Source organism: Plecotus auritus, assembly GCF_963455305.1.
Source record: "Plecotus auritus genome assembly, chromosome: 2".
NCBI lineage: Eukaryota > Metazoa > Chordata > Mammalia > Chiroptera > Vespertilionidae > Plecotus > Plecotus auritus.
Window position 1 is genome coordinate 189,284,045 of NC_137771.1, and position 12,927 is coordinate 189,296,971.

A 12,927-nucleotide genomic window follows, 5' to 3' on the forward strand; every position below is an offset into this window, starting at 1 on the left:
ATAGGCCTGTGCCAAATTCAACTTGCTTTCTGTTTTTGTATGGCCTGTGAACTAAGAATGCCACTTCTCAATGGTCTTTTAAAAATATTTTTAATAATAATATTTTGTGCCCTAGTCAGTTTCCTGAGGTCCGAAGGATCCCAGGTTCTATTCAGGTCAAGGGCATGCACCTCAGTTGCAGGCTCCTCCCCTGCAGGGGCCCTGGTCCCGGCACCTGCAGGATGCAACCAATTGATGTGTTTTTCACACATTGATATTTCTCTCTGTCTTTCCCTCTCTCTTCCACTCTCTCTAAAAATCTATGGAAAAATATCCTTGGATGAGAATTAAAAAATAATAACAATAAAAAATAAAATATTTTGTGACATGTGAAAATTGTATGAAATTCACATTTCATTGACCATAAATTCAGATTCTTTGGAACACAGCCAAGCTTATTCACTTATGGCTATTTTTTTTTTTTTAATGTAAGGGCAGAGTTGAGTAATTACAACAGAAACTGTGACCCACCCAGCTAGGTAACATATTTACTATTAGACCCCTATTATAGAAAGAGCTCACTGACCCCCGAAATAATTTGTGCAACGCATCTAGTACAGTGCACCTAACTACTATATATTAACTGTTGTTGCCCCCATGATTAAAGCTCTCACTGTATATATCAAATAACAAAAATATTTTTATTTGTACTGTGTATTTTGTGTGACCAATAAAACTGATGAATTTTAAATGTTACTTTGGTAATAAATACTGAAGAGATAATATTTTGTTTACAATACACAGTAATCCATTGAAATCAATTTGCCATTTTTTATGTTTTTCTTGATTTTAGAGAGTGGAAGGGAGAGGGAGAGAGGGACAGAAACATCAAGGATGAGAATCATTGACCAGCTGCCTCCTGTGCACCCCCTACTGGGGCATGTTCCCTGACTGGGAATAGAACCGTGACTTCCTGGTTCATAGGTCAAACCTCAACCACTGATCCACACCAGCCAGGCTCAATTTACCATTTAAAGTATAATATTCCTTGCCCAGTTGGCATGGCTCAGTGGTTGAGCGTCGACCTATGAACTAGAAGGTCATGGTTTGCTTCCCAGTCAGGGCACATGCCCCGGTTGCAGGCTCGATCCTCAGTAGGGGGCATGCAGGAGGCAGCTGATCAATGATTCTCATCATTGATGTTTCTATGTCTCTCTCCCTCTCTCTTCCTCTCTAAAATCAATAAAAATATATCTAAAAAAAAGTATAGTATTTCTTATACAAGTTAAATAGGATACTAGTAGATATCTCTCAGCAATACTATCTCTAGCTGTCCAGTAGTTCTGAGCTCATCAGAAAAATGAAACAGTTCAAGCAGGTTTAATGAGGACTACACCCCTAGCCTTAAGGGAGGCTTAAGATGCTGTGATGATTGTCTTCTCCGGAGAACACACTGGAGTAAAGGGGAATCTTCAATCTGATAGCACAAAGAAAACATCTTGAAGAAATATTGGAAAGTCATAATTAGGTGTTTTATTTAAGATAAGGGCTTTGCTTCACTTAGTAAATTGGAAAAATATTAGAAAACATTATACATTCATGTAATTTCAGGTTAGCCTTTTCTCTTGATGTATCATTGGGCACATTGCTTTAATAAACCATTGAAATGACCTTCAAATGAAAAGAACTTCAGAGTACATCTGAACACATGTTAATGCAGATAAAAGTGCATTTTTAAGCCCTTCATAAATTTTAATCAGCAAAAAAATGTAACAGGGCATTAAGATCATTGGCTCTAAAGTGTTGAATTGCTGGAGGAAGGAACTGGTGAGAAAGGAAACCTATTCAGCATCCTGAGTAAACATGTCAGGGGACCAAGAAATTACAGTAACTTTGACATTGTTTCCTTAGCGGGGAGACATACTATGGACGTGTGTTTCCTCCATTCTTCGTAATTAGGAAAATTGGTAGAACGTACATTAAAAGAAAAATCCTGACCCAGCAAAATCTACAAAATAGAAAATATCTGAGGGAGTTTTTGCTTTAATATTTCTCCTCGATAGCCTAATGTTTTCTCTAGTCTTTGCTCTACCTACATTAATGTAATTGATAGCTAGTCAGATTAAAAAACAACAGCCCTAGCCAGTTTGGCCTAGTGGATACAGCGTCGGCCGGCGGACCAAAGGGTCCCGGGTTCGATTCAGGTCAAGGGCACGTACCTTGGTTGCAGGCTCCTCCCCAGCCCAGGCCCTGGTCAGATGCATGGAGGAGGCAACCAGTCGATGTGTTTCTCTCACATCGATGTTTCTCTCTGTCTTTCCCCCTCTTTTCCATTCTCTCTAAAAAGATCAATGGAAGAATATCCGCAGGTGAGGATTTACAACAACAACAAAACACAAACAAACAAAGAAAAACAACAATAAAACCACAACTCAAGGTTATTGTCTGTATGTATACATCAAAATAATGCTTGCAACTCTTGCGCCCCCCCCCACAAACAGCCAGCATATTCTGTGTCAACCTAAAAGTAAAAGATATCGAAATAACATGCATGTAAATTTGTATAACCCACAGTAAATGCTCAGTGGTTGACTCTGAACCCAGATATATAAAAATAAGTGTGCTTTTAGATATCCTTTGTAATCTGCAAACATCAAGAACAGACAAAAGTGCGGTGAAGGCCTGGAGAGGGAGAGGGAGGGGGAGGGGGAGTCAGTGGGAAAAAACGGGGGACATCTGTGATACTTTCAGCAACAAAGATAATAAAAATAAATAAAAATTTAAAAAATTTCATGAAGTACCTAAGTGCAATACTTGATTTTGCCTCATGAGGTCGCTGCTCTCCCATGCCTGTAATGCTGCAGCCTCTTCCTTTTTTCACCAACTATCAGAATTCAGATTATGGAATTACACAGCAGTCATTACAAAATGTTATTGATCTTGTCCTCTGTCTCAGCCTTTAACAAGTTCAGAGTTGAAGAAAAATTGCAAGTCTTCTAATGCAAGCTAGGAAACGTTCAGATTGTCATTTGTTAAGAATGACACAAAAATGTATGTATTTAGAATTACTTTATTTCATGCTGCAGAATATATGCATTTAGCAATTATGAAAAGCAAATTTCAATATAAATTCTGTGTTTGTATATGTGTGTGTATAAGGAATCATAAATACCATACTCTGTTTATCAAAGTTCCAAAAACTATAATACTCATTCGAGCACCACTGAGATAAAGGATACATATCTGGAGTGTGGAGTTTTTCACCAATAGATACATAATCAGTCAGGTTCACACATCTATTTGCCATTAGAATAGTAAGAGAACTGCTAGCCATTCCAAATAATATGGCCTAGATAAAGAAGCAAATGGAATTATATTTGATCACAGCTGGTAATTTATAACATACAAACAGATGTGTAATAGATTAGTATTAACAATGTTTAAAGACAAAAAAGGAAAAAGGTGAAATGCTAGATGCTTTGTGGATTTTATGAAAAGGAAAATAGGGGAGGGGGGGGCTTGCAACCTAGTTCAGTATCTGGTTAAAACTGTAGTCTTACTTCCCCACTCTGACTGACTTGGGCGGAACTGCACAGCCTAACCCCAGGGCCCCACCACAGATGACTTGGGTGGAGCTGTGGGGACCCTCAGGGGCCCGCCACAGGAGGAGATATATAGGTCAGAGCCTCTCCATGAGTTCAGGCTCTGGATCCAGAATTCCCCTGGATTAGCAGATCTTCGAAATAAAGGTTAAACTTTCCTCCCTCAGAGTGCTGGCTGATCGTTCTCCCATGCATTCTGCCACAACATTACAAGTCTTTATTGTTATTTCACTTTTAAAATCTTCGTTCACTTGACAGAGCTCTTGTGAGAAATCACCAAATGAGTAAGAAACATCAATATTTAATCAGTTGGTGCTGTAAAGTGACACCATCCCACCCTGGGTTACTTTGGGGCAAGTCATGAGCTTCCCACTCATCTAAGTCAGTGCCAATGCCATGTTATGGGGCCATTACACAGCCCAAGGAGCAACACTGAACAGAGTCCAAGGTTCCTGCTCTGTAATGCTCCTTTAGAACCTTTGAAACTATTTTGGAATTGGAAGAATTTCATCTGCCATCCTATATAATAAAAGGCTAATATGCAAATTGTCCCCTCTGGAGTTCAACCTGGAGACCGGGAGCTCGATTGCTCGCTATGGTGTCTGCTGACCACCAGGGGAACGGTCTGCAACATGGCGGGCGACCAGCAGTGGCCGTGGGGCACTGAGGGAGCGAGGGAAGGAGGAGGTGGGGAGCCCAGGAGGCAGGAAACCTGATCAGCCCTGGTCACCGGCCAGGCCTAGGGACCCTACCCATGCACAAATTTCATGCACCAGGCCTCTAGTATGATAATAATGACTATAAATTACTGACTTCCTAATATCTGCTATGGTAGGAAATGTGCCTTATCTACACTAATAAAAGAGAAATATGCAAATTGATCATACCTCCACAACACCCACCAGCCAATCAGGAGAGTATACAAATTAACCCAACAAAGATAGTGGGGTAATTTGCATATGCAGGCGTGGAGTGAAGACTGAAGGCTCCAGCCAAGTGAAGACTGAAGACTGAAGAAGCTTGGCTACTCCACTGTGGCCAGAGTGAAGAAGCCTCGAGGCTTGGCTTCTCTGCTGTGGCCGGAGTGAAGGCCTGGGTCCCAGGTGCCAGAGGAAAACCGGTGCCAGCAGCCAGGGGAAGGAAGGCCTATTGCACGAATCTTTGTGCAATGGGCCTCTAGTATATAATATTTTCCATGTAATCCACACAACATCCCTATGAGGGTGCTACAGAGATTTAGCAAGTTGCCCAACATCACACAGCTATTGCAAGAGTCCAGATCTGAAACTAGGGCTGACTGACCCTATCAAACATACTGTTCATACTTCTTAAGATACTTTTTCCTTTCCACTTCCTCTACACTTCTAGTATACTTTGAGAACAACAATTTTAATTATATATATAACTCATAAAATTTTATTATACTTTCATTATAATAAAATTTTTATTATATATATATAACTTTTAAATCAAAAGTTACAAGAAGATATAGAGGAGTATGTCTCCTACTTAAGTCCCTAGCCACTCAATTCTCCTAATCAGAAATGGTTTTATTCTTCTATAATATAAGGGTATAAGGGTAGACATATACGCTTCCCCTCCATATTTCTTGGCAAAATGGTAATTCACAGTATGGCAGTGAGCTTTAAAAAGCATTATCCTTGGAAACTAATTTTAAAATGTTGACTTTTGAACATTTTTATTTAAAAATTTTTAGTAGGTATTCTACACACATAGATAGAACTGGAGCAATACAAAAGAGTGAAAAGCAGGTTTCCTTTCCTCCAACCCTTAAAATTTCTTAGTTCTTCCCAAATTGAACCTCTGTTACCATTTTCTTTTGTAACCTTCTAGAGTTAGTCTTTCCAAACAAAAGCATATATTTGCATCCCTTCCTTCTACTATTTTTGTTTATTTACCTAAGACTAGCTAGCATACTGAACACATTGTTTTGCATCTGACTTTTTTTCACTTAATCATAGTATCTTGGAAATCACTCCATGTCAGTAGGTATAATTTTATCTTATTCATGTTTCACATCAGCTCAGAATTCTATTATATATAATACTAGAGGCCCAGTGCACGAAATTCATGCATGAGGGGGTGTCCCTCAGCCCAGCCTGCACCCTCTCCAATCTGGGACCTCTTGAGGGATGTCCGACTACCCGTTTAGGCCCGATCCTAAACCGGGATTGGGCCTAAATGGGCAGTCGGACATCCCTCTCACAATCCAGGACTGCTGGCTCCCAACTACTCACCTGCCTGCCTTCCTGATTGTCCCTAACCGCTTCTGCCTGCCAGCCTGATCACCCCCTAACCACTCCCCTGTCAGCCTGATTGATGCCTAACTGCTCCCCTGCCAGCCGGATTGCCCCTAACTGCCCTCCCCTGCAGGCCTGGTTCCCCCCAACTGCTCTGCCCTGCAAGCCTGGGTCCCCCCCGAATTGCCCTTCCCTGCAGGCCTGGTTGCCCCCAACTTCCCTCCTCTGCCAGCATGGTCACCCCTAACTGCTCTCCCCTGCAGGCTTGATCGCCCCCAACTGCCCTCCCTTGCAGACCTGGTCCCTCCTCTGGTGGCCATCTTATGGCGGCCATCTTGTGTCCACATGGGGGCAGTCATCTTGTGTGTTGGAGTGATGGTCAATTTGCATATTACTCTTGTATTTTATAGGATAGAGGCCTGGTGCACGGGTGGGGGCTGGCAGATTTGCCCTGAAGGGTGTCCCAGATCAGGGTGGGGGTTCCTTTGGGGCATGGGGTGGCCTGGGCAAGGGGCCTGTGGTGGTTTGCAGGCTGGACACGCCCCCTGGCGACCCAAGCGGAGGCCCTGGTATCTGGGATTTATTTATCTTCTATAATGGAAACTTTGTGGCCTTGAGCGAAGGCTAGGGCAGGCCAGGGTGGGTGGAAAGCTTGGCTTCCTCCATCGCCGGGGAAACCCAAGGCTCCTGCTCTCTCCAGCTCCATGGCTGCCGCCATTTTTGTTGGGATTTATTTATCTTCTATAATTGAAACTTTGTAGCCTTGAGTGGAGTCCACGGCCGGCCAGGGTGTGTGGGAAGCTTGGCTTCCTCCATTGCCAGGAAAACCCAAGCCTCCTTCTCACTCTGTGGCCACAGCCATCTTGGTTGGGTTAATTTGCATATTTGCTCCTGATTGGCTGGTGGGCGTGCATTGTGGGTGCAGTGGAGGTACAGTCAATTTTTATATTACTCTTTTATTAGATAGGACTAGGGGCCCAGTGCACAAAATTTGTGCACTGGGGAGGGGTCCCTCAGCCCAGCCTGCCCCCTCTCACATACTGGGAGCCCTTAGGGGATGTCCTACTGATGGCTTAGGTCCGCTCCCAATGGACCTAAGCCGCAGTCTGGCCTCCCTTTGCAGGAGGCAACCGGGCTGATCAGAGGAAGGCGCCAGCCCCATCACCCTGCTGCTACAGCCACTGCCAGTCACCGCAGCCGCCAAGGTATTTCCATCAACACAGACTCCAGTCCCTTCACCATGAAAAAATGACAACTTTCTTTAAGCATTTTCAAAATGTGTCTTTCATAGGATATGACATTTATTTCTTTATTTTCCTTTTTATCCTCACCTGAGGATAGGTTTCCATTGATTTTTTCCCCTTCCCTCTGATCGCAGGCTCAGCCCCTTCCCAAGCCTAAAGCCTCTGCCCCAGGCTTTAGGTTTGGGAAGGGGTTCCCCCCCGCCCCTCTGATCGCAGGCTCAGCCCCTTCCTAAGCCCAAAGCCTTCGCCCCAAGCTTTAGGCTTGGGAAGGGGGCCCCTCCGCCCCTCCGATTGCAGGCTCAGCCCCTTCCCAAGCCTAAAGCCTCCGCCAGATGGCTGGCTGGGAGTGACCTGGGTGCCGAGGAGGTTCCCAGAACCCAGGTATGTATGCAAATTAACCACCATCTTCGTTGGGTTAATTTACATACTCACTCTGATTGGCTGTGGGTGTAGCGGAGGTACGGTCAATTTACATGTTTCTCTATTATTAGGTAAGATATACACCATAATTTATTTTGCCAGTTCTCTATACATGGATGCTTATGTTAGTTCTATTTTTTTGCTAGTATAAAGAATGCTGCAATGACATTTTTTTCTGTGTGCATATGTAAGAGTTTTTATGCAGGATGAACTCCCAGAAGTGGGTCCTAGGAAACATGTATTTGTTTTAATGGTCATTGCCAAATTACACAGATTATACAATCTATATTTCCCCACTAACATGTTTGGGAGTACACTGTTTCCTCCAAACCTCATTAACACAATATTTATCAAACTTCTGTCAAGATGGAGTTTTTATAGAAGACGTTTCATTCATTCATGGGCTGTTTACGTAGAGCCTCTGGTTTTACTGACTGTATCATTAACGGTGCACCAAATCCAGGAAAACATTTGGGGAGTTCTAGACACTGGATGACAAAAGCAAGCTGAACCTTTGATCAGCTAATTCATGGATTAGCCAGGCACCAGGAATACAAGAGGAAATGAACCCTGGTTCCACTCAAGGGCTGTTAAGAGTTCCACATTAAGAGAAAATGGCTGCTAACACATTCCTGTTGCTACTTGCAGAATGGATCCCAAATGTTCACTTAAGCTCAGGCTTCCAGCAGAGCTTGAGAAGATGTGGGTGGTGGTTACACAATCCTCCATTTAAAGTCTTTTACCTCTACTCTGGCATATGAATAAGACAGTTGCGAACAACAGAGAAGGTATAGGGCATAGCTAATAGGTGGTGTTCACCTTTCCATTGCCATATGCACCATAAATCTAATTAGGGAACAGGTTATAGCTTGGTTTGGTTGGTTTTGTTGGCTGGTAGGGAGAAGGTGTTTCTTTAGTTCTGTTGGTTGTTGTTTTTGCAAGGGGAGGGGAGGAGAACATCAAAGTTTTTAAAGAAAAAATACGTGAGAAACAAAGGAATTAATTATTAAATCACCAAACCATCAGTTTTTGCAGATGATTCAAATAACTGCCATTTTCCAGCTCTACCTAAACCGACTAGAAGAAAACCTATATGTAAGCTCGCCATTATGTTGGCTGATTTCTAATAAAAATGTCAAAAAGTGCCCACAATCCAGCCCTGCCCAGGTGGCTTAGTTGGTTGGAGGCTGGTCCCGTACACTAAACGTTGCAGGGCACATACCTAGGTTTTGTGTTTCAATCCTGGGTCAGGGTGTGTCTGAGGCAATAGATTGATGTTTCTCTCTCTCTCTCTCTCTCTCTCTCTCTCTCTCTCTCTCTCTCTCTCTCTCTCTCTCTCTTCTCTCATCCTCTCTCTAAACATATCCTCGATGCCGAAACCGGTTTGGCTCAGTGGATAGAGCGTCGGCCTGTGGACTGAAGGGTCCCAGGTTCGATTCCGGTCAAGGGCATGTACCTTGGTTGCAGGCACATCCCCAGTGGGAGGTGTGCAGGAGGCAGCCGATCGATGTTCCTCTCTCATCGATGTTTCTAGCTCTCTATCCCTCTCCCTTCCTCTCTGTAAAATGTCAATAAAATATATTTAAAAAAAAAAATAAATAAATAAACATATCCTCGAGTGAGGATTAAAAAAAAATACCCACACTTCAGAGAGAAAAACCCAATCATTGAAGAACCTGAACATCAAATTAGGTACTAATTTGCCTATTGTGCCTAATCAATACTATGTTATTATTCTTGAGTTCAACTTCTCATTTCCACCCCTCTTTACATGGTATAGCTTATCGAACCACATTATGTATGCTACTGTAAAATTACTCACCTTGTTTATCAACTGTCAGACTTTGATAAACCCGTACAGGGCTAAAAGCCTCTGATTTACTGCTGTACCATCAGCAGTACACCAGATCCAGGAGTATGTTTTGGGGGCTTTAGACTCTGGATGACAAAAGCAAGTGGAATAATTTACCAGCTGAAACTCTGATCATTTCCTATTGTTCTGTCAGCTGCAGGAAGCACCCATCATTCCCACTGTGCCACCTGGGCTACAGTAAGAAACAGAGAGGTAGCAGTGCTCCGGGAACCTTTCGGGTGTCTATCCCCTGGGACATGTGAACAAAGAGAATCTGGAGGCTTTAACACAATATCCCTCCTGGAATGGTCTTGATAACACTTGACAGTAACAATTGTAATTGTAATTGCTAGTTTCCCCCAAGAATCCTTAATTTTAAACGTTACCTAGGATTGCTCTTCACATTATCACCATGATCATAATCACAACTATTAACTACTATTCATTGAATTGTGTTTACTGAAACATCAAACATAACAGGAATAAAGCAAAGAAAACCAGGAAAATATATATACTTTCACAAGCATGTAGTGCAGGTAAGGATTGAAAGGAACACAGAAATGAAAATGGTTGTACATGAACAGTAGGGTAGGTGTACATTTTAAAATGGTTTATTTTGTGCCATAAATGGTTTGAAACCTGATGGCTTTTTAAAAAAGGTAGTGCAAAAAATAAAAACATATTTAAAATTTTACAGTAATCTCTCTCTGTATATATAAAAAGCCAGTGACCACTTGCCAAAACCGGTTTGGCTCAGTGGATAGAGCGTCGGCCTGCGGACTGAAAGGTCCCAGGTTCGATTCCGGTCAAGGGCATGTAACTTGGTTGCGGGCACATCCCCAGTAGGAGGTGTGCAAGAGGCAGCTGATCGATGTTTCTCTCTCATCGATGTTTCTGACTATCTATCCCTCTTCCTTCCTCTCTGTAAAAAATCAATAAAATATATTTAAAAAAAAAAAAAAAAAAAAAAAGCCAGTGACCATAACACCCTAACGACCATATCGACCGGTCGCTATGACACCCACTGTGGCCAGCGAACCAGCCGATCAAGGGAGGGGCTGGCCAGCCAAATGTCCCCCATTCCCTCCCACCCTTCCCCCCAGCCAGCCCCACCCCAATCAGCCCACCCCACCACGATAGGCCTGCAGCCCCTCCCCCTGGCAGGCCCCGCCCCTGACCACACCCCCACCCCAATAGGGGGCAGAGCTGGCCAGCCAACCTCTTGCAGCCCAGCCCCTACCCCCTGCCGGCCCTGCTCCCTATGGGCCACCACCACCCTGATCAGCCTACAGCCCCTTCCCATGGCTGGCCCCGCCCCCAATCGGACCCCCAACCCCAATCGGGGGCAGGGCCCACCAGCCAATCACCCACAGCCCATCCCCCTAGCCGGCCCAGCCATCTCCTCCTCCCAACAAGCCCAGCTCTGATCTGCCCCGATTGGGGCCAGGCTGGCTGGACCCCACCTGTGCACGAATTCATGCACTGGGCCTCTAGTTTCAACAATAAAGGTTAAAAAGTAATAAAAATAAAATAAAATTTTAAAGTAAGAAAATAATGTACAATCCTAAATTGGGATTTTTAACCTTCAGATTAACATTTTGGTATTATTATTCCAGGCTTCTTTTCTTAGCTTGTGCTATCTCTACATCTATGAAAAATATAAATATAATTTTATATATAATTACAATATTTTCATATATAATAAAATACAGTTTTATAATTTATTTATATAATTTGATATAGTTAATAAAATAATAACCTACTATATAATTACATATTGAGCTCTGACACATGTATTTTCACTTAATATAATTTTGACAAGTTTCCAGAATATTGTATATTAGAGGCCTCATGCACGAAGATTCATGCAAGAATAGGCCTTCCTTCCCCTGGCTGCTGGCACTGCCTTCACTCTGGCCCCCGGAGCTGCCTTTCCACCTTCCTACACTGCCCAGAGGCCCAGAGTGACTGGGGCGGTGAGGAATGCCTATATCCCGCCCCCAGCCACTTGGACCCTGCATATGCAAATTAACCTTCCACCTTCGTTGGGTTAATTTGCATACTCACTCCTGATTGGCTAGTGGGTGTCACGAAGGTCCAGTCAATTTGCATCTTTCTCTTTTATTAGTGTAGATAGCTATGCATACATTCAAAGCATTTATTTTTGGTTATCCTCACTTGAGAATATTTTTTTCCATTGCTTTTCAGAGAGAGTGGAAGGGAAAGAGGGTGGAGGGGGGAGAAAGAAAGAAACATTGATGTAAGAGAGACACAGTAACTGATTGCCTCCCTCATGAGCCCCAACCAGTGGTGGGGATCGAACCTGCAACTCAGGTATGTGCCTTGACCAGGAATCGAACCCTAGACCCTTCGATTTACCAACCAACACTCTAACCACTAAGCACACCGGCCAGGGCTTACTGTTTTTAAATTACTGTTTAGAACAGGGGTCAGCAAACTATGACGTGAGGGCCAGCCACCTGCTTTTGTTAATAGAGCTCTGAGTTTATTGGAAAACAGTTATGCTCTTCTGTTTCCATGTTATCTGTGGATGTTTTGTGTTGTAACTGCAGGACTGAGTAGTTGTGAAATAGACTTTACAATCCACGAGCCTAAAATACTTATTACCTGGCATTTTACAAAAAAAGAAAGCCTTTACATATCATTGTAGGGATATTTCATCATTTACTTAAGCAACCGCCTATTGACTGACATTTCCATCATTTCTAATTTTCTGCTCCTATTAATATTTATATAAATTAAAGCATATTTTTATCTTGTGTGATAAATATCTTGGATATGTATGTCTTTGCATATTTATGATTATTTATTGATATGTAAAAGTTTAAACAATCATATTGATATTAATACTAGTACATAAATCTTTTTCTTTATGATTTTTGCCTTTAGTATCATGCATAAAAAGGTGGTTAGCTCATTTTTTTTTCTCAAATTTTTATTAAGGTATTATATGTGTACATATCTTACCATTGCCCCCCCACCCACCCCACTCCCATACATGCCTCACCCCCCAATGTTTTGCATCCATTGGTTACTCTAATATACATGCATATAAGTCCTTCAGTTGATCTCTTATTTCCCCCACCTCTCCCTAACCTTACTGCTGTAATTTGACAGTCTGTTTGATGTTTTACTGCCTCTGTATCTATCTTTTTGTTCATCAGTTTATAAATGTTTTTCATTATCCCCAAATGAGTGAGATCATGTGGTATTTTTCTTTCATTGACTGGCTTATTTCACTTAGCATAATGTTCTCTAATTCCATCCAGGTGCCTACAAAGGGTAGTAATTCCTTCTTTTTTATGGCAGCATAGTATTCCATTGTGTAGATGTACCATAGTTTTCTGATCCAGTCATCTGCTGACGGGCACTTAGGCTGTTTCCAAATCTTAGCTATGGTAAATTGTGCTGCTATGAACATAGGGGTGCATATATCCTTTCTGATTGGTGTTTCTGGTTTCTTAGGATATATTCCCAGGAGTGGGATTACTGGGTCAAATGGGAGTTCCATTTTCAGTTTTTTGAGGAAACTCCATACTGTTCTCCAC